This window comes from Prenolepis imparis, unplaced genomic scaffold (assembly GCF_030444845.1).
Source record: "Prenolepis imparis isolate NDT839.2.m4 unplaced genomic scaffold, iyPreImpa1.0 SCAF_9, whole genome shotgun sequence".
Lineage (NCBI taxonomy): Eukaryota > Metazoa > Arthropoda > Insecta > Hymenoptera > Formicidae > Prenolepis > Prenolepis imparis.
In genome coordinates, this window is record NW_028141167.1 from 4,709,233 (window position 1) to 4,730,657 (window position 21,425).

The 21,425-nt window shown below is 39.9% G+C and overlaps 1 protein-coding gene and 1 long non-coding RNA gene across 4 annotated transcripts in view; one reads left to right on the top strand and one right to left on the bottom strand.

Annotated features, from left to right (window-relative positions):
• The window catches only part of LOC145941069 (uncharacterized), a 66,151-nt gene that overhangs the window by 28,665 nt on the left and 16,061 nt on the right, over positions 1–21,425 (bottom strand). The window lies entirely within an intron of this gene.
• Positions 1–21,425, top strand: part of Mesr3 (misexpression suppressor of ras 3) — a 42,804-nt gene that overhangs the window by 16,163 nt on the left and 5,216 nt on the right. The window contains exon 1 of one of the 3 annotated variants that reach the window (XM_083047046.1): positions 10,746–11,248. The exons of the other annotated variants lie outside the window; for them this stretch is intronic. The gene's annotated coding sequence lies outside the window, so the exon portion shown is untranslated. Of the gene's footprint in view, positions 1–10,745; positions 11,249–21,425 lie in introns of those variants that run through there. 3 annotated transcript variants of the gene reach the window in all.

Here is a 21,425-nt window from a genome sequence, read left to right on the forward strand (position 1 = left end):
TGAAGAAAGAGTCGCGCTATAATGAAACTTAGATATATCTCGAATAAATCGTTGGATTATTGAAGTCGGTTTTCGCGAAACATTACAATAATTACGTCTCTCTCTTATTATAGTTATGAGAAGCGATTATAATTGCCGTCCACCCCCGCAGTTCTTTATCTGACGCATTCGAAAATAGAAGGCGAGGTTCTCGACCTCGACGGAGTATCGGGATGTTGACACATTGCGGTTCACATGAACTGTCGCGGAAAGCTAGCCGACATTGATGTACCAGCTAATGAATCGTTAGCGTTCCTATTAGCCTATTAATGTCCCTTAACCTCTGGGGGTCTGTGCCATATCCGGTTAACCGCATGGGAGCAGATGATGCTGGATGCACTTGCGTCATAGAAACGACTGCTTCAAACTTGTGTTCGCCAACTGGCTCCAGCATTTTTACGCATTTTTTTTCTTCAACTACTTTCCCACTCTCTTTCTCTCTCCCTGCAATTGTCTCTTTTTTGCCATTTTTCTTCATCACATGATGGACAATTTATTAATTTCATTCGGAATTATTAATTAAAAAACGTCTTCAACTATACGTACATTACAATTATATTTTTTGTATTAAATGTAGATTAATATTATTTGTTATTAGATGAATAATATGATAATAATTACAATCTTATTCATTCCTTCTTTCTATTTTCTTTTAATTAACTTAATATCCGAGAGTAATGAATAGAATAATTATGCAATTTCTGTTTACTAAATAACGAAGTTTGAATTTTTCCACGGAGAAAGAGATGTAGAAATATAAAGATTCTCGCGTCTAAAACAAAAATCTCGCAGACTCCGAATAATTACGCGAGCTTATTTTGTCCGTCGACAATGTTGTCTCGACTCACTCGAGATCGCGCTCGTAAAGTTTATGATAACTGTTTCCATATTTTTTTTATCGCGAGCCATTATCAAGCCCCAACGGATATATACGAGCGATTCCTATCTTCCGAGAACGTTTCGTACTTCGCGCTGGCACCCCGTAAGGAATTTCTCGTTCTGTCTCATTACTGGAAACGACCGGAATATAACTAGGCCATAAAGTTTTTCGTAATCGAGTTCATCCTCGCGCGATTTATCGTTGATGCATCCGATTTCCCTCGCGTTATATCTAATACTTTTTCTCCGATTACGTGGATGCATATTCCGGAGATGCGCGCTGAAAAGTGATCAACGATAGAAAATTACGTAGCGCTTTCAATTAAGCGCGATTATCCTTTGAGAGAGAGATCTCGTAGAGATCGGCAAAATTACATTTCTGAAATAAACGAAGACTTGATTGAAATAACAACTATGCGCGCGAATACTACGGATAATAATGCGGCGGATGCATGTCGCTAGAAATAATCGCGCCCTGAAAACGTGCAGCATAGATAGATAAAATTCGCGGCAGGCGCATGTCTACTTCGGGCATTTAAGTGACGGGTCGCGCGTGACTCCAATATTCATCTCCATCAAGGACTAAACGGAAGTCTGTAGGTTATTTGGCCCGTAACCTCGACTTTCGCACGATTCTAAATCGCCATTAAATAAGATCGACCAGCGTAGCGGTGAATATACATTCTCTCCGTTCTGTGATCAAATAAGCCGCTGTGCTTCTCAAAGTGTATATCTATTGAAGAAATTGATAAAATAATAAGATTTATTTTGCGAAATTGCGTTTTTATTCAAGTAATATTGTTTTCATTTATTTTAATATTACTCGAAGTTAAATTTACTAAAAAAAAAAAAATTATTATCGCGTGTGTTAATTTTAACGCAAATAATTTATAGAACCAGCAGACTAATTTTTATGGTAATAACACGAGAGGTTTCGATTACGCAACTCGGATTCTGAGCAAGCAGCAACAGCCAGCCAGACGATTGCGTATCGCAGACTTCGGTGTACGCACGTGTTATTTATTCTTTCTCAGAGGATGATAAGCCACGTTTGTTGAACGTGATCGTCCTGTCCAGCATGTCTAGTATTCCCCGGGAGGTAAAACTGCGCTCGACTTGGATCGCGTTCGACGAACGCGTGCGTGCACGATGCATTGTTACATTGGGGGTCTGGTTGCGATTATTCATCCTCGGCTGGATCGTGTAAGAGGGAATCGATTATTACTTCACGAGCGTCTTATTCGCGCCGATTAGTCATCGCGAGTCGAATGAGCGCATAAATCCGCGAGACCTTGATGAATATATGAAACTAGAAGTGTCAGCGAGTACAACGAAATTTTTCTGACTTTAGACAATGGTTGAAATCAACGCGCGCTGGGAGAATACACAACATTTTCGTGCGTCGTAAATTATTAATATAACGCGCAACGAAACGACGATAACGATCGTATCCCTGGTATCCTCGGATTTAATAATGCGAGGTCCCGCGGATGACCGTGAGCAAGAATCTGGTTGTACACGAGACGGTGATGTCATGCGGCAGCAACCTCCGGCAAGCGAGGCCCGACATCTTCGGCCTCTCTTCGAGCCGGCGATAACCTGTTCTAGCGCTGGAACTAATCGCCAGATTCTCGGAGTTGTCCGACACCATCTCGCCTTAAGGATGTCCCACGTGCTCGGTCACGAACGCGACTTTTTGCGGCGAAGTTATCTCTCGGAGTACTACCGTTCATCTACAATCGCTCTAGTCTCGATATTCCTCCGTATAAATCAACGTAGTAGAAGTCTTACAAAATAAATAGATAACAACGATTATCGTTTAATTAATCGCAATTATATCAGACCGAAGCTGAGTTGTGCGACTTGAATCGGACATGTTATCTATTCCTAGATTAAATAATCCGAGATGTATAAAGCAGAAAAACAGATAAAGAAGATGAATTACTCGTGATCTTCATAACGCTAACCCGTATCGGTGCCTTAAACATGAATACTTCAACGGTAAGAACTAGTTAACGAAAAGAATGCGGTTAAGAAGAAAAAGAAAATGTCTAATCAGCACATAATTGCCTGCAACTACCTTCGCGGCTTATGTATTTTCCTTCGCACGCAAGCGTCAGTTACGCTTTGCGTGCTCGCTAATTAGAAACGAACATACGATATACATATCGCCGGGGCGAGGGAGAGAGGAAGAACGACGTCGCGCGCAAAAAAACAAAAAAACAGCCGACGTTTTCGTCGCGTTGCGTCAATCGAATTCCTCCGTCGAGCAGCCTCGAATTCGCGTTAATTTGCGCGTAATTCTCAGCGAGAAACAAATTGCGCGACTGACGTGACTGATCGTTATGTCATCATCCGTGCAGGTATTTTGCGCAGCTTACTTAGATAGAATCGACCGGCGGAAGGTGAGACGTGACATCAGACTTTCTGAGAACAGACGACTCGTTGTTTTCCGTTCGCACGACTCACCGTGGACTCACTCAGTGAGATCCACGAAGGTGCGTCGTAAAAGTGTAGACGAGCACACCTCGGAGAACCTCTGCCAATCTCTCTCTCTCTCTCTCTACCGTCCTCTTCGAATATCCTTTTTATTTTTTTTTTTCTTGTACCTCGAGGCAAAGTTGGCGTTATTATATTCTATGGACACTCATTCGTTCCAATAGAACCTTTAGAGAAAATTATTCGCAGAAACCGAGGTCACATAAATTCTCTCTCATCAATAGATCAAATGGAAATTGCCGCTCGAGACGTCAACAAATTTACATTAAATTATTACACTTATTTTTATCCTTAATTAATCGGCATTGTGAGCTCCTTGTTCAAGGCGACGTAAGCGTTTATTTGACAGTTCGGATTTCGTTAACGTAACGGTGCAAAAAATTTCACCTTTCGTAATTGTCGCGGTAAAGCATTGTGCTCGGAGAAACCGTGCAAATATTGCAAGGAGGGATCTTGCCGCCGTTTACGACGCTCGGAAGATTACTCGGAAGATTTGTTTCTCGATTCCCGTGCGACATAAAGCACTTCGTATGACCTCCGACACGAGGAAACTAAAAATGTCTTCTCCAACTCTGGTGTAATTTCTGAAGACCTTGATAAAAAGTTCTGTGAAACCTCGTTACCACTTTACGGAGCAGAGCGCGATATTATCTTCGCGTTAGCGTCCTACTCTTACGCGAAGACAATTCATCTCAATAAACATATTTTCGTTCGTTTTATATTTTCTAAATTATACGAAAATTGCACCTTTACATATTTGAAATATTTTAACAGAAAAATTGTTTCGCTGTTTCTTTTTCTATTCTGTAAAATAACGCAGCAAATATTGCATCGAAGTATACTCTACAAACGTTACAAAAGCGAGTTTATCACGCAAAGTCGCAATAGCAAACATTAATTATCTCTCGCGGTTATATAAGCCGCAGACGTCAGTCAATAATTAATTATTCAGTACAATCTGTCTCGTTTCGCGATACACGTACTTATCGTTTATTCAGAAACGCGTAAATTTTCTTCGAGGAAGTTGCGGTACGTTCGCGCGAAATAAAAAAAAATGAACAAGCCCAGTGGTTGAACGAAATGTAGCATATATTTCGCAAAGAGGAAATCGCGCACTTGCGTCAACAACGCGAGAGTGTGTACTTATTTTCGAATCGCGATATCGCATCGATATTCGTATCACGCGAAACTCCTGGGTTTAATCGCGGATTCATCATCATTGTAAATAAAACGTGTTGTCGCAATTTCTCAACGTATTCAGAATTCAAACAAGACAGCGTAGACTATCGTCGAGCGATCGCGATATTGCGACACGTTATATATGTAGATGGTTACGTATCTGCTCGAACGCTCTTGGAAATATTCTTGGCGATTAATGTCCGCTAATGGCTTCTAACTGACGTACGCCAGTAAGGATGACTAACGATATGTGAATGAGTTGAGGACAGAACACGTGGGTGGAATTTAACGACCCTCCGCGCGTTCGTTAAGGATGACGCGTGTATCAATTCTATGATAATTTAAAATTTTTTGTTTTTTTTTATTATTTACGGGCGTATTTATTATGTACGTATATTATTAAAAATAAATCAACATCGATGATACGAAAGAATTGCGTAAAATTTTCACCCGACAGGCGGAAACTTTGTTTTCAGAAGCTGTTTTGCTCCACGATTCGCAAACATGTTGCGATCGGGGAATATTACGCGACACAAGTGAAATATAGTCGGCTCTTAACATGCAACAACGTCGACAATATTATGTGCATGCGACAAGCATGGCGGAAGCGAATTTTTACGGGGTGGTCTCTCCTCTCTTTCTCTCTCTTGTTTGTTATTCGGCAGCTGCATCGAATGACTAAGAGGCTGCGTGGGCGGAAGCGAATCATCAGCCCTGAATTGATAGCATACTGCGAGATACGACGACTGCCTACCTACCTACGTATTCTATCTCCTTCGCATGCAAACTGCAACTCTCGCATATCTAGAGCTACGTGATGCCCTATGCCAGCGATCTAATCTTCCATCTCTGAGAATCACTTACCTATCTTACATTTTCGCAGTACTCGACCTTCGGATCAGCTCGGCTTTTCTAAGAAAGTTCGCTATCTCAGCTGTTCGTCCAACCGGATGTATGTAATTTTCATTACACAACTACATTTAATTTGTACTTAAAACACTAAATTACGATTTGTCAAAAGTATAGCTAATATAACCAATTAGAGTTTAAGAACAGATATCTCGGTAGGAGCAAAATTCAGGTGAGTTACGAGAGTTTGAATGCTTCATAAGACTCGTCGGATTTGCGATTTCTCTTTCGTCTGCCGGCGAAGTTTTCGCAAGAAAAGTTCTCCTGCTCGCGCTTATATAGACGGTCCATCAAGTTCTCTCTCATCCAAAACCAAATTGAATGCTCTCGCCTGACAAACGCTGTCTAACGAGTTCCCCCCTCGTCGCTCTCTATATGCAACGCGAATCAGGTCGTCGCTGCCGATCGGTATTGTCCAAGAAAATCGAGTCGTGTCCGGGTCGATCGTTGCACGACTACACGACAATCGGCAATCAAGTCGCGCGGGGGTTCGCGCTGCTTTGCTAACAAAATTGGCCGTCACTTGTAATTGGCGACTGTGGATCTCTATCGTCATGTTTGTCGCTTACTCTCTCGCCGCAAACTTCTCTAATTAGAACGGCGAAAGTAACAGCGATGCACGGCATCGCTTCATGATACTTTAATAGTATAGTATTAAATAGCACTTTGACTTGCTCTCACGGATAACTTTTACGTAAATCCACAAGTCACATCTAATTTGCGAATGCTAATTAGCGTCGATAAAAGTTGGAAGAGTGAAAATATTAATTGAGAAGAATGCATTTCTACCAGGATCTGGCTCCGTCGACAAATCTACACAGATTCGCTGATGGCTTCTTTTTCGCAATATAAATTTTCAACAAATTTATTGCACTTATCTTGCATGAATTTTCATCGTTCAATGTCAAATGCATATAAATATTTCCTTCATGGTTAGGAACACAAACGTATATGTAGGCATTTCTCGAATCGCGCAATGAAGAACTTTAAGATTGTGTAAACGCAAACCACGTTGAGTACATAACGAGCACATATTCAAACATCCAAATCTGAAATGCGTGAGAAGACATCTCTTTGTACGCGCTATCTCTCTCTCTTTCTCGGTTTTGCCGCGAGCTATGTGAAATATCTGCAATATTAACATAACGCCGGCAAAAATACCGAGATTCGTGAAGAGAAATAGAGAGAGAGGGGAGGAGAATTTAATATAGAGATTTTCTCGTTCACTGCATCCACCAAGATTGCAAGGATTTCATCAGCACAACTTCCTCCAAATTGTAAAATATCCCGACGTGCATCGTGCATCGTCGTAACGCGTAATCGTTATATAATGAACCGCGCTGCATTTCCATTCAAACTTGATCATAATTCGAAGTTAAAACCGACACTGAAATCTATTCGCCGGACTAGAGCCAAACGCGGCGGAGAATCAATCTCGTTATATTCCCAGTTCGTTACGCCGTTCCATTACGTTGTCATATGAATCACGCAATTATGAATTACACAATCGGCTTGTGCAGTTCCGGAAAGCGTTCATCTGTCTCTTTCTCTCTCTCTCTCTTTTCTCTCTCGCGATCTGGTGAATTAGTTGAAACCGCGCATAAATCCTCGTGGCTCGTATACAATTATTTGGAGAAGAAATTTTATATGCACAGGATCTACGATATTACGATAAAATGATGCAACCTAGGAATAATGAAAATCCGCTGCATCATCCCTCGCGCGCGCATGTGTGTGAGTAAAAAAAAAAATGCACGGCCGCGCGGTTTTCTTCCCTCCGAATTTAATCCCTCGTGAATTTTATCCTGCATGTAATGTAATCCGGCATTTACTTCGGTTTTGCCCGTTCTTGTAACCGAGCTGACGGTACTGCTATACTATTGAGCTACGTAACTGCATACGAAAAGAGCTGAGATGCGCACAACTGTAAAGCATTATGCGCGCATCGCGAGATCGCGATAGATTTCGAAGCTGCACTGTTTGAGCTGCAACATTTGAAACAGAGTCAAATTCAAACCTCGAAAAATCGATTAAATGCAATGTATGATACTCAATTTTTTTCACTTAAAAAAAAAGTGAAAACGAATATGTGCTATGCCATATATTTGCGTGAATTAATCATTTTTTTACACGTTATGTGTAGAATATATTACCGACGCTGTAAATGTATTTACGATGAAGCGCGCTTTATTACTCCATTTTACATGCATTTAATTAGTTTCCGAATTATGCAACGGCGGACGTGTAAACAGACTGAAAATAATGCGTTTAATAATTCATTGACGCATTAATTGCAACAGCATTCGAGCTTCGGTCGAAGATATCGCACCGTTTAATGGCTGTTTCGTGTAAAATTTCGCGTTGCGTTGTGCTACAACAACTGTAAACAAATGCAGGAGGGCACGACCACTAGTACCGCGAACGTTTATCGGAAACCCTGCGATCGGGGAGGTTATACGCTATATAATGCAATCCGCAGGCGAATGCACGCAATATTTAACGTGAAAATAGGACTCCGCCGCAAAATCGATACAGATACACAGCCACTGACAATATTTATAATATCCTATATCATTAATTACTATTCCATCATAAATTTACATACGAATGATTAATGTGTACGCGATGATTAATTAAATAATTCGCGGATTGATACTTCCTCGCGGACTGAATGAAAAGCACGGATCGACGCGACGTTATTCATAATATTTCATCGGTGTGTCTTTTCTCGCGGAATGCATTCTGCAAAACGTTGACCTGATTTTTCATCGACTTTTCTTCGCGCATTTGTATCGAGGAAACGGCGGAATACCTTCGGCATGTACGACATGTACGTACACATGTCACACAGGTATAAATAGGTCTCGACTTTTGTGTAAAGGCACGTGTGCACGCCATCGTCGATGATGGCGAAAACATGGCGAGTTCTCGCTGCTGTAACGCGCAATAATTTCGATGTCACCCCGTGACGCGCCAGTGCGCAACTTAACTCGGTATGAATTATTGCACGCCTGCACAATACGCCTCGCTCTGTCATTCCATCGTCGGCATCGTATATGCATTCAATAAAGGCGACTGTGGGGAAGCAAACGATATGCAGATCACGCTCGTGTACCGTGTCGGAAGAACGCTCTCCGTTTCGGTATCCGGTGACGTTTGGAAAATTCGACAGCCCGATTACGTATCGCTCGTATACGCGAGATTCCCTCGTCTTGTGTGTGGATAGGTGTACGTGACCTGCATTTCAATTTATATATTCTCCTATAAATTTATCGCGCAGTCGAAAATTAAACATTCAAAATAGAATGTTATATGGTGGAATTCTTTCTCTCTATATCTACACTCACAATTAAATTTATTTTACTTTAATCAAATGATTTACTAATAAATGATTGAATCGGAGCAGGATTTTATTCGTATTGGAGATAGTATTTCATTCCAGACAAAATTAATAAATAATTCGAGCAATGGAAAAAAATATCACAATATCAAAGATCTAATTTATTTCTTCTGCCTATAGCAAATTTAACGGAATAAGTTTGTCATAAAGTTATCTCTCCTATCACTTTCTCCTCTCTTTCTTGTACAAACAAATAAGCAATTATATTCAAAATATCGATCAAACCAACGCGATACGTTTCATCGCACCAATAGTAAACAAGAAGCAAAGATGTGACTCGCGAAGATCTCGGCGCGATATTACAGTTTCATCGCGCGGATTTTCATGCCGTAGGAGGAAGATCCGTATAAATCCTCTTATTTATCGTTTGCCTTTTACGCGCGAATACGTCTATAAGGCTCGATGCAGCCGCGCAGCCGATTGCATCCGTGGCATATCACGACAGCAGCGCATCTTCGTGCAAGATGCATAGCGCGCCTTCTGGATTTATGCACCGGGGGATGCCTATTATAAACAGCGCACGAAACGAGTTTTGTATTTTATATGTCTATTTTATACGTACGACCAACCTCATAATTTACAGTTATATGTATACATACTCGGACACTCGAATGTACAATTCCGAGCAGTCGTGCATTTCGGATTGTTGGATCTGCGATTTACCGGTTAATCTCACGCTATTCTCGCGAACTTTTTGTCGACGATAATGGGGGTAACGTAGCGCGAAAATCGCATATCCACCAGTTACATAAAAGTTGTGTTTTTATTAAGCGGTATCTTTTAATCGCGGGTTGCGCGTACGAGAGGATTTCTTTCGGAGTGGAATGCGTGGAAGAGTCGAATGTTGCGGTTTCCTCCTCGCGAAGAAACGACGTAGAGTCTCGTGTATAATTTTATACAGCGGTGCATAAACCAGATGTTTGTGCAACAGCCCAGCGCCCGGTATCCTCTGTGATCGACGAGTGAATAACGCAACACGTACCTCTGCATCTCTCTCCGTTCTCTTTCATCGGGCACAAACAGCGAGAACAGTAAATTACATAGTGCCGATTACGCGAGCGTCTTTCAAGCATGAATGAGATGTGCGCGCGTGACAAGTTTCGTCCTGAAATCTGCGCGAGACAGGTCTCTCGATCTGCTAGCACGTGCTAGCTGCGATCTGACATTTCTACCTACGCGCAGCGAACCGATCCCGCACGACTCCCGACACGTGTATTAGAGAAAGCGTCGTACAGATCAAGAACCGTATAATTTTTCTTTCGTCTCACGAAGAAGACCGTCTTCCGAGATGTTTTAGATCGTCATGATTGTCCAGAGAGAGAGGGAGAAAGAGATCCTCGACGAATTCGCGCGAGTCGAATTATGTATGAGATTTTTGAAATTATACGCGTTAAAGAGTTAGGTCTCAACGAGAGTTATTTTATCGATTGTGAGAGAGGCGGTGACTTTCGAAACGTTGAGACTAATCGACAATAGATCACCGGTGCTCGGATAAATGTCGACAAAAATAAAGAATTGGCCGTATCTATCTTCCGTGCGGCGTGAAAGACGGACTTTACTCCGCCTTTCATAACGTACGTTTCACGTCGCATATGAGACATTTATCACACGGCGGGTTACGGCAATAAAATGGAGTAAATCAAGCGAGGATTCTATGAAGTACGGAGAGGAGAATTCTCGCGCCAAGTTTACAAGAATCCAGGTTTAATATCATCCTCCCTATCGTGATCGAGCAATTTTAGCGAAAGCGGCTGAGCGAGGATAAGCGCGGTTATTGTCTGGCGGGAGGCAAATCCTCCTCGCCATTCATCGCCGACGTTAAGTCCGCGCTCGTCGAGACTGCGCGACAATCTCAAACCTGTCTGTCCACTGAATCGCGTGCGAATGGGAGCGACGATGACGTCGGAAGAACGATTTACGGCTAATCTGTCGATCGTCGGGATCGGGTTGATTTTTCTTCCCACGTTCGCGCCTCGAGAAAAGCGACTCACAGATTACTCTCGATTTCCCCACCTCGAGAACTCTCGGTCGTGACCGTCATCAGTCGTCTCAGTCGCGTGTGTCCGCTCGACTCGGCGCGAAGCTGCTCGCGGGAAGGTCTCAAGGCGATGATAATCTTCGCGTCCGGGGATCGTGGCGCCTGGCGAAGAGCCCTCTTATCCGGTTCGCGTGTCGAGGCGAGCTTGCGTGTCGAGGAATCCCGGGAGGAAACGTAAACGCTCGTTTTATGCGAGAGTGCCGAGAGCGCAAAGGTGTCTGGATTTTATCGACGCGATCGTATTTGCGACGAGTGCTGTTTGCCGATACGAGCGAGTCGACGCAGGGAGGATCTCCTCTGAATGGGTAATGATCACGAAATAAAATTTGCGTAGCCGTGTTTAGCGACCGTCCTATTCGAGCGTCGTATTTTCCGGACAGTCGGGGTGTAAGAAAAATTTTATATGTATATTTACACAGATCTTATTCGTGACTTGGATAATACTATTCCCCAGTGATTCTCGTACATCATATGTGATGCAAAACGCAGGAAAACGCTTAGACGTGACTTGATTGTTGTCTCTTTAAATAATTCTAAATTGGAAAAGCGATAAAAATATTTTTTTCTACGCTTTTATATATATGTTTTATGTTTTTTTAAATATTCTTTGTCTATAATATATGTACATAAAATTAATTTTATTTGATTCCACTGGGTTGTTGCCTATTTTTTCCCTACTATATATTTTATAGGATAGCATCGGCGAATGTAAGAAACTCAATAACATTATTTTTCTAAATAAACGTCTCTCTCTCGAGGAGAATTTTCGCGAAGAGAATTTTCGAAGAGAGCTAGTATATGCGAATCCTCGTTCAATGTTTTGCAGTACGTTTTTACATCGACATTTATCGGAGCGAAACGGGTTTTTCAGAGAAAAGACGCGATATATATGTTCATCGAAGTGAAACGAGTTTTCAAAGGATAAATCGCGATATATCGAAGCGGATCAACATTTCAGCGAAAGAGAGATCCTCTTCAGGATATAGGTTGCTCGTGACTTCTCTTCATCACCGTTAACGCCATTTCGTAATAGAACGGTCTATCTGAATGCTAGTATGACACGTGTGATCACGATTAAAGCAACAGAAGGCATCAGTTGAGAAATGTCCGACCGTTTCGAAATAATCCCTCTATAACTGTCGTGATAATCGGCGGAAATACAAAATAGCGTTGCCAGCTCTCTAAGCTAAGTGTTTATTTGACGGCAGTAAAAGTTCTATTATCATACCGCGGCAAATATGCTCTATTTTATTGTTGTGTACAATTCGAGTTAAACAATAATAAACGTATGAGAAGTGAGTAATGGACTGATAATTACATAAAAAAATACGAAAGATGTTACCTGATATAATATAGAAATTCATATAATCATAGATAGAGGAAAATAGAGAAATAGTTATAATTAAGGCCTTTAGAAAAAAATGAAATAGCATATTAAAGTTTTTAATAATAAAAAGTATTTATAACTATTTCAATGATTTTTTTTTATAACTATAGATCTTGTCATATAGATCTTGTGAGAAAAACTATTATGCTGTTCTATTTGCCCAATGATTTCGATTTACCCTCGACCTTTGTCCTCTTGATATTTGTAGATGCATATGTGCATTAAAATGCATATGTGCATTAAAATGCAAATTGTTATGCAATATGTACATCTTAATCACGAATTAATTCAACGCAAGTACAATTACACTAATACATATTTTGAAATCTTCATATTGCATGTCACACGAAATGATTTAATATTCTTTTTGTTGAAAAGTTAAAGAAGGTCGAGGTTTTAACAAATCAGAATTTATTTGGCATGGTTTTATTATTCTCGAACAGACGCATAGTTTATGATCCTTACAAAAAAATATATGGCAGAAAACAACGTCGCGAACGTTCGGGAGAATGACAAGTTGGTATTACATAAATCAATCAGGCAAGAAACAAATGTGATCAAGATAGTCAAAGATCAAAGATCAGAATTTATTCGTTAAGCGCGATCTCTGCGAAATGATTAATTAATATTCATGTAGTTGTATGCATATTCTGGCTATATTATTGCTGATTCGAAATATTACTTGCAAATTTGTTCTAATATTTAATATTTGCATTCTCTAATAAAAATTCAAATTTGTCATAATATATTTGTCATAATATTATAAATATTAGAACTTGTGTATTTTTAAAATTTTAACACATCGCTCAAAAATCAATATTTTCCAATAATTGTTTTGTGGAAAAAGTTTAAATTTAAAATTTAGTTCGTAAATAAAATATAAATATTATATAAGATAATAGCCTATGCACAGATCTCGAAAATATTCGCATCAGTATTTAACCGATGATGATGATAGCACATGCTAAATGAAGAGAATATAATTTCTATCATCAACTACCGTTATTACAATAATCAGCAACTATAAAGTCCACATGATGATTTTCAAACATCTGTTTCAATTAAACTACGATAGACAGTTGTTTGACCATGTGTGATGGTAAAACAACTCTCTCCCTTCGAGAAACAAAATACGTAGGAGGTTAACAAGTTGATAAACCAAGATTTGCAAGTTTATTACTTCCCCAACACTTGACCCGGATTTAAACGAGAAATTCATTCGCTAATAATCCTACGCTATGACGGCGTGTATCTCAAGAAACATCGACGACTGCGAGAAAGTACATTCCTCACTTACATGATTGTTTGCCTCTGCGTTCGCCTACGAATCCTTTCGTCAATCTCATTCAGATAGCACAAGAGAATATTCATGTAATTGTTCTCGACAACATGTATGGGGTCTCATTTTCATCTCAAAATCAGACCCGAAAATTCAATTAAAAGCAACAAATAGTACTAAAATTTAAATAAACAGTATAAATTATTACTTGACCGTCTATTTCATCTCCCTTTTCTTTTTTTCTCTCGATTAATTTACAGTATGGAAATGTTTGACAATTTTATTCGCCTGGAAATTCATCATTAATTTATTAACAGAAGATTCGGAAATCTCGCGGCATACATGAGATGTATAATTTATGAAGGGGGAGATTTACAGGCTCGTTCCGTGCGATTCAAACGATATCCGAGCCGGACACCAGTGTATAAAGGAGATTAATTCACGAATAATCCTTCGTGAATAATTGCGCGGTCACGAATATTCGAGAACCTCGATCACGAGAAAGTGATATTCGTCATCTGATAATTGACTACAAATGTCTCTACTCGAGTGCTGTGAAGATTTCGCTACGAAATCGGCTATAATTTACATTAAGGACAATCTCCTCGCGATTCGCTGATGATTTCGATTTAATCGTTTAATACGTAAGAACGAAAATTTATCGGTTCGTTAACCAATCGACCCGAATCAATTCGCGATCATTCGAGTGCGATGCTTCTCATTGATATAGTGAGATATGCATTATCGAATAAAAAATGCTTCCTGTCAAGTGCACTTACGACTGTTCCTTTAGATATTCCTCGTAACCGAGAGGAAATCGGTAAAGAAGCGAGGAACTTATTTGACATGACTGAGTGTCTTCTCCGTCAAAAGTCTCGTTAGCTGTCAGTGATCTACATAAGTATGAACACCACGATGGCAAATGACAACTTCATCGTAAACTTTGCGAATGCAAATTAATTTAATCGAAAAATTAAATATATTCTTTATTATTTTAATTCAATGACGTATTGGATGTTCCATTGTTTCATTGTTTAATTTGTAATTATAGTAGTATTCAATATTTAATTTAATATTTGTATAATTATATATACATTTTTTTATATATCAGAAATGATATAATAAAGAATTATATTAAATATTTTAAATATATTTATATATTTTTACTAGATTAAATAAAATATGTAAATATATGTAATTAATATACATATATTTAATTTAATTTAATTTAATAATTATATAAAAATATATTTAAAAGAAACATAATGATTGATATCCAATCCATTGAATGAAAGCGGACTAGTAAGCTCGCAGATAGCATCGGATCAAATTTGATCCGTCGTCATGTTCGTTCGTCATTGATTATGCGCAGTGATTCATGAATGATCGAGTATATCCGCGAAACGGAGACGACCAACGAGAAAGTGAGCGCGAGTCCGTTTGCGCGGTTGTGCTCCCCTCGATTTCTCCGCAAGTGCCGACCGCAGCTGATAGAGATGACGCCATTTCTCATTACGGTCATTCATGTACCTCGTAATAATTACGCTACTACGCGAGTAGTCACCCGTCTGGCATTTCTGTCATATCCCGCATGGACGACAACATGCGCACACCCATAGTCGACCAGCATTTGTTTCAGGCGTGGACAACGATGTGCACACCTAATTGGCGGGATAATTATCGCTGCTACACACAGCTATACGCGACCATGCTTTCGGACATGTCCGAAGGCCGACTGTCTCTCCCAAAGGCTCCTCGACATAATTAAGGCAATTTATCAATTATTCCACCCGAAGGTTTTACGATGATCCGCTAATTTATTCTCTCTCGACGAGCCGCGAAAAATTTATGTCAATTCAGAATAATTCCAACAATAAAATATGTTATAATCGCATAATGATTTTCATTTAATATAATTAACTGTCATCATCAATTCAAAATATAATGAATATTTAGTGATAATCGTAAAAAGATTATACGAAATACAAATAATTTTCATCAACTTTTGTAACAAGATTGCGAAAACGTTCTGTGATTGGTACATAATTAGATTTTTCTGATTTAAATCTCTAATTAAGTTTGGGCTACGATACGTGAAAAATTCGCACAGATTGACAACCGTGCAAATAAAACTACTGAAATGACCGACGAATGTAAATAAAAGCTGAAATTAGGTATTGCGTGTATTTAATAGTGTATATTAAACGGTCTGTAATTAGTTTGCGAGGACAACGCGTGTTACCGCAAAGTTGCATTAAATCTCGCAACGATGCGCGTGTGCATCGCATCGCATAACTCGTGTTGCAACAATAACAATCAGCGGCAACGCAACCGACATTATATGCAATTCAAACCGACATTGTTGCTGTTCATACTCGGCCAATGTTAACCTTAATTCGCACGTCATCTCGACATTCCCTTCTCACGTAAAATATTAAGACGCGAAATATTTCAAACATCTCGCGACGCTAGCGTATCACAAAGAATGCAGAGCGGAACTTCCGAGCGTCGCTTCTTGAATATTTCCGGAGAGCAAATGAGAGAGAGAGAGAGGGACCAACGGCATACTTTTAAATTAAAGTCTATGAAAATAAAAACGCGGATGATAAAAAAAAATATGAAAAGAATATAGAGATAAAATAAAGATATTGATATTAAACTATTTGTAATTTTCGCTCTGTAATTTTTTTAGATATTTCAAATATATTTTACAGGCTATATATTATACATTTTAATTGTGAGAATAATATCTTTGAAACAGTCTGTTTTAGCATTTAGCTTTTATAGCGCTGCAAAAAGAACATTATATGATACGAAGATTTAATCCGCGTCTTATCTAATCAGCCAAGCTTCCTATACGATTCGGATATCGCACAACGCGACATTATCTCGGCAATGCATTTTATATTACATTGGATAAATGCCCACCTCGCTGCGTTCTATTAACAGACTTTACTCTAACAGACTCTACACTGTCGGTCTCTCTCTGTCTGTCTCTTTTGTCTTTATTACACGCTTCGCCGTAACATGGAGAGAACTTCATGAATCCATGGACATGTTATTGGGAATTCCAAAGTTTCCCGGTGCGTCACGCGCGCGGGATTCTCGCCGGTCGTTGCACCGTCCAACCGCATTTCCGCGCCGCGAATGCATCCCGCGTGCACATGCACCGGTAACTAAGGGTACGTCACGGTGCACAACGGGGAAATGTAATGCGGTAAATGCAATGGAGCATCGAGATGGAAAAGACAATGGGGTAGATAGGGCCAGGGGATGACGGAAGAGCGAGAGGCGGCAACCGAAATGGACGAAACCGAGAGACGGGTAGGACGAGAAATATATATAGGTGAAAGATGGTCGGGCGTTAAAGTCGTGTCGATAGATTGCGTCGTCGTTTGTACTCGCCTTTATTGTGCCGTCACGACTCTCTGTTCCGCGAGACGAAGAAGAGGCGGCTGTCTATCAAGAGAGTAGAAAAGAGAGAGAGATAGATATATATATATATATATATATATATATATATATATATATACAGAGAGAAAGAGGGAAAAAGAATTTCACGCAATAGACATGATAGATATCCGGGAAGAGTGTCACGAGCAGAGAGTCCGACACATCTCGCGTCGTCGTCAGCGAAATAACTTAGCGAGAGCGAGAGATGCATCGCCGCACCTAAAACAGCATTCTAAAGATGTTCGAGCATCGGGATTCGCGTAACTAATCAAAGTAAAAAGGGTGAATTGTTGAGGAATATTTCTCTCTTTCTCTCTCGCGATCAAACAACACCATAGCTAAATGAATTTTCTCGCACACAGTATTGCGCGTTTACAATCGTTTTGCATAAATTTTAATTAAACTTAATCGAAAGTTAATTCTACGACACCTTCTATTTTCAGAAAGAGACTGAAAATCAGTTTTGCCGCGTGGTTAGCCATAACTGATATTTATGGAAGCGGTTCTGCGAAACGAGGGTTAAGCCGAATTTCCGCGCGGCTTACAAAAGAAAGCAATTAACTGTGTACGCTCACGCTGTGTACGGCTAATCAGAACGAATGACCCGCGGAAGAACGACGCACTAAACCCGGACAGGCCGACAATAGAGCCGAAGGCCTCCGGGTTACCTACTTTTAATTGCGAGCACGTTTCACGCTCGACGGAGCGCTCGCCGCACCGGACGAGCTATAAATTTCCAGCCGGAGCGTTTAACCCCGTTGCAACCACAAAACTAATTAGTCTGGCAGTAATTAATCTTTCATCTCTATAGGAGCCCGGGCGACGTACCTGTCGAATCGTCTGGCGTCAGCGCCGAAAAGAAATCACTGTGTAATCTCGAACTTGGTTTTGCCGAAAAGATATCACGCTAACTCTACTCAGAATCGTTTCTCGATACGATATCGCTTCAATATTGTGCGTCTTTATATAGGCACCATCCAGACGGAATATATTTGGTTCATCTCGCGAGAATTTCTCTCGATATCGTGCTCTTCGAGATTACGCTCTCTCTTACGATTAATTTGGCCCGAAATAGATTTTAATTCACGCCAACGAGCTCATCTCGGGTCTCTAAATGATGCGTACTTACGACGACTTAATAGCGACTTCCATCGATTCGACTTCCATGACGATTAGTCGTCCGGTCTTCTGCGCGCGGAATTTCATTCGTAATTAACCCCCTCGCGACACGTCCTCGAATTTAATCCTTAAGTGCATTCCGCGCCCGTTTATCGCCCCTTAATTGACACAACGCGATAAGAAACACTACCGCCGTTCCACTTTCTAGTCAAGTCTTTTCGTGTCGCAATCGCGACGTGTCGTGAACGCCTACGTTTGAGACAAAAAGCGTTCTTGTTAAATTTCAATCGCGCGAAACTTTACGATGTCAGCAAAATAACGCAAGAAAGAATGGCAGCAAAGATATATCACTGTTATGTAATACATTATTAATATATGTTTTGAAATTATAGCTAAATACATTTTAAAAATGCAGTTTTATATTTCTATATATTTCTTTCAATTTTATCATCGCAAAAAGAGAGAAAAATAATTTTTTTAATTATACAAGATTCAAAAACTGGTCACTTTTTATTCAATATAAAATTAAGAGCTGCTACTTGCGTAATTGATTTTATTCCAAGTCCGGACACAGTTCTTGATTATGATTCAAAGAGAAAATCGTTCTCGCGAAGAAGATTCATCGCGCATTTTCAACGATATTATTTAGTAGTAGCTCAATCAGCGTGATAACGAGTATTAATTACGAACAATTTTGTAATAATTAGCAAATAATTAAATAATATTAGTGTTCGTTATTTTTTTATACGGCAATTAAGAATCTAATGCGAGAAGTTGTGGCGTGCATTAAAGCGTTAGAAAAAAATTACTGGAGCCTAGATACTTTTACTCAAGAAGAAAGGAAGTCTCACAGTCACGTCTACCGCGATCCAATTAATCCGTCTGACAATTATTTTCTACCTCCCAAGCGGAGCGTGTGCACCGCATTTTCGTGAGAATACGAGAGGCAGGGCGCGGGGGAGCGTGCGATCGTAATTATCCGCAGTTTATCTCGGGAGCGAAGCGAAGCCGGCCTCTCTCTTATCGCGCGCGGCCGGAACAATGGTTGCGCATCCCCGGCCGCAACGTGGACAATGCACTTCCGGTGTGCATTTCGCGCACGCGGTGACACGAACCGGCTCGCGTTTCAATTTGTATCGTTATACGCTACACCACCGTGATATCTCGCAACGTGTACGATATCGAGTAGAGCGAACGATAGATGCGGGTCGATTGTGAAAGGGAGAGTCATTTGCCGAGGGTGTGCGTGTATGTGTGTGTGTGTGTGTGTCCCAGGTGTATTTATTTTCCTTTTACGAGAAAACCGTACGAACATATTGAATTTACATAAATCAATATTAATGCATTAGCCGGCGCTATCTCTACATATAATGTGAAATTCTCTCTTTTCTCTCTCTCTCTCTCTCTCTCTCTCTCTCTCTCTCTCTCTCTCTCTCTCTCTCTCTCTCTCTCTCTATATACCATATATATATACACATACAATATATAATACGATGTCAAAAATAAATTATCTCGACTACGACTTTTTCGTCCAATTTACAATCATTAACGCGATATCCTGCTAAATTGTACATTACACTGACAAAATTAATAATAAATTTCTATCGCGACAACATTCCACCGTGCCAATTATAATTTGAAGGAAATTCCTATTGATTTCCGATCTACAAAAATAAAATGTAAAAGTGTCCATCATAATTCATCATAAATCACTTAACGTGTTAATTAAGAAAAAGAAGAAACAACTCTCAAACTTTCTCATATTCTACATTTCCATTCAATTTAATTTTATCATAGAAATTTATTAGTTTGATTAGCCTACGTATCTTGCGTGACTATATACTTTAATTAACAGAATTTCTATTATTTTTTTGATAATAATCTGATAAACTGTGTAAAATGCATATCATACATATTTATCTAGCTTGTCAACCCAAATATTTCTATCACTCATTAAATTCATTCGAACGCGCGTGTGACATGAGATTGACATGTAGATATCTGGATATTTAAAAAATATAAAATATACATAAAAACAATTCTCTATGAAGTATAAGTAAATGTGTCACTCACGTTTTTCATCAAAAAAATAAATTTTTATTAGCGCTTCTCTATCTCCTCTCGTTTAAGGGTCAACGGGGTTATTAAGGGGCGACGCGATGCGTCAGCGGCGATGGTGAGTAACGGAGGAATGCGCTCGTCAAATGCCAGAAGATCACTGACACGATCGCATATCCAACGTCCTCGCCATCATCAATGAAGGGGTCGCTCGTCGAGCTCGTAGTAGAAATTTCTTCGTAGGAACGAGCGATTGATAGCGTATAGGTAGCGATTAGTCATCTGGGCGAGTCTCATTAAAAGCACGTCGATCGAATTAAGGCCGAGCTTTTCTCGCGTGCATTAAGTGGGTCGCTCCCGGATGCCGTTGGCTGATTAGCTCTCTCACGAAACGATTGCCAGTATCTCCTTCTCTCTCTCTCTCTCTTGCGTCATCGTAGTATCGAAGTCGACGACCTAGTTTTTCTCACCTCTGAGGTCAGTACCAGAGTAACGTAAAGGGATCGTCCACCCCTGCGAAACGCTCTCGCTCGCTTTTTACACCGTGCTCGTACATCGTACAATTTTTCTGTCAGATAGATTTAAAGAATATTGCAAATATTGTTCTATCGCTTTTTGTACGAACAACAATCGATTCGCAACACAGCATCATTCATATTGTATTATCCAATAACGAGGAGCTGTAAATTTTATATATTCAATTTTGACATTTTTCGAAGAATTTTAGAAGCTTGACTTTTCGTCGAAAAAATATTTCTCCCACCCAGATTCTCTCTAAAGATTTTTTGGATCCCGATTAATTGTCAGCTGTAATATCATCGTTTGTCTAATCATGTAAATAGATCGGATCATGTCACGATTCTAGCTTTCGCTCTCAGTCGACGAGTCCATTTTCCGATGACAAACAAAATTTCTGGGGTAGTCGGAGCTAAGCTTAATAAAGGGCGTTGCATGGATATTTATAGGCCGGCACCGCGGTACTCGCGTATACAATTCAGTTATATATACCAGAAATCGATGAGCTTTCGTGCGCGCACGCAGAGGGATGGTACATTTTCTCTCTCCCTTCGTAAAATAATGAACTCTCTCTGTATTCAATGTATTTCTATATTGCGTAATGAGAATACAATGTTATGTAATAAATTTTATACATATTTTACTTTCAGTATATAAAAAACAAATGCCT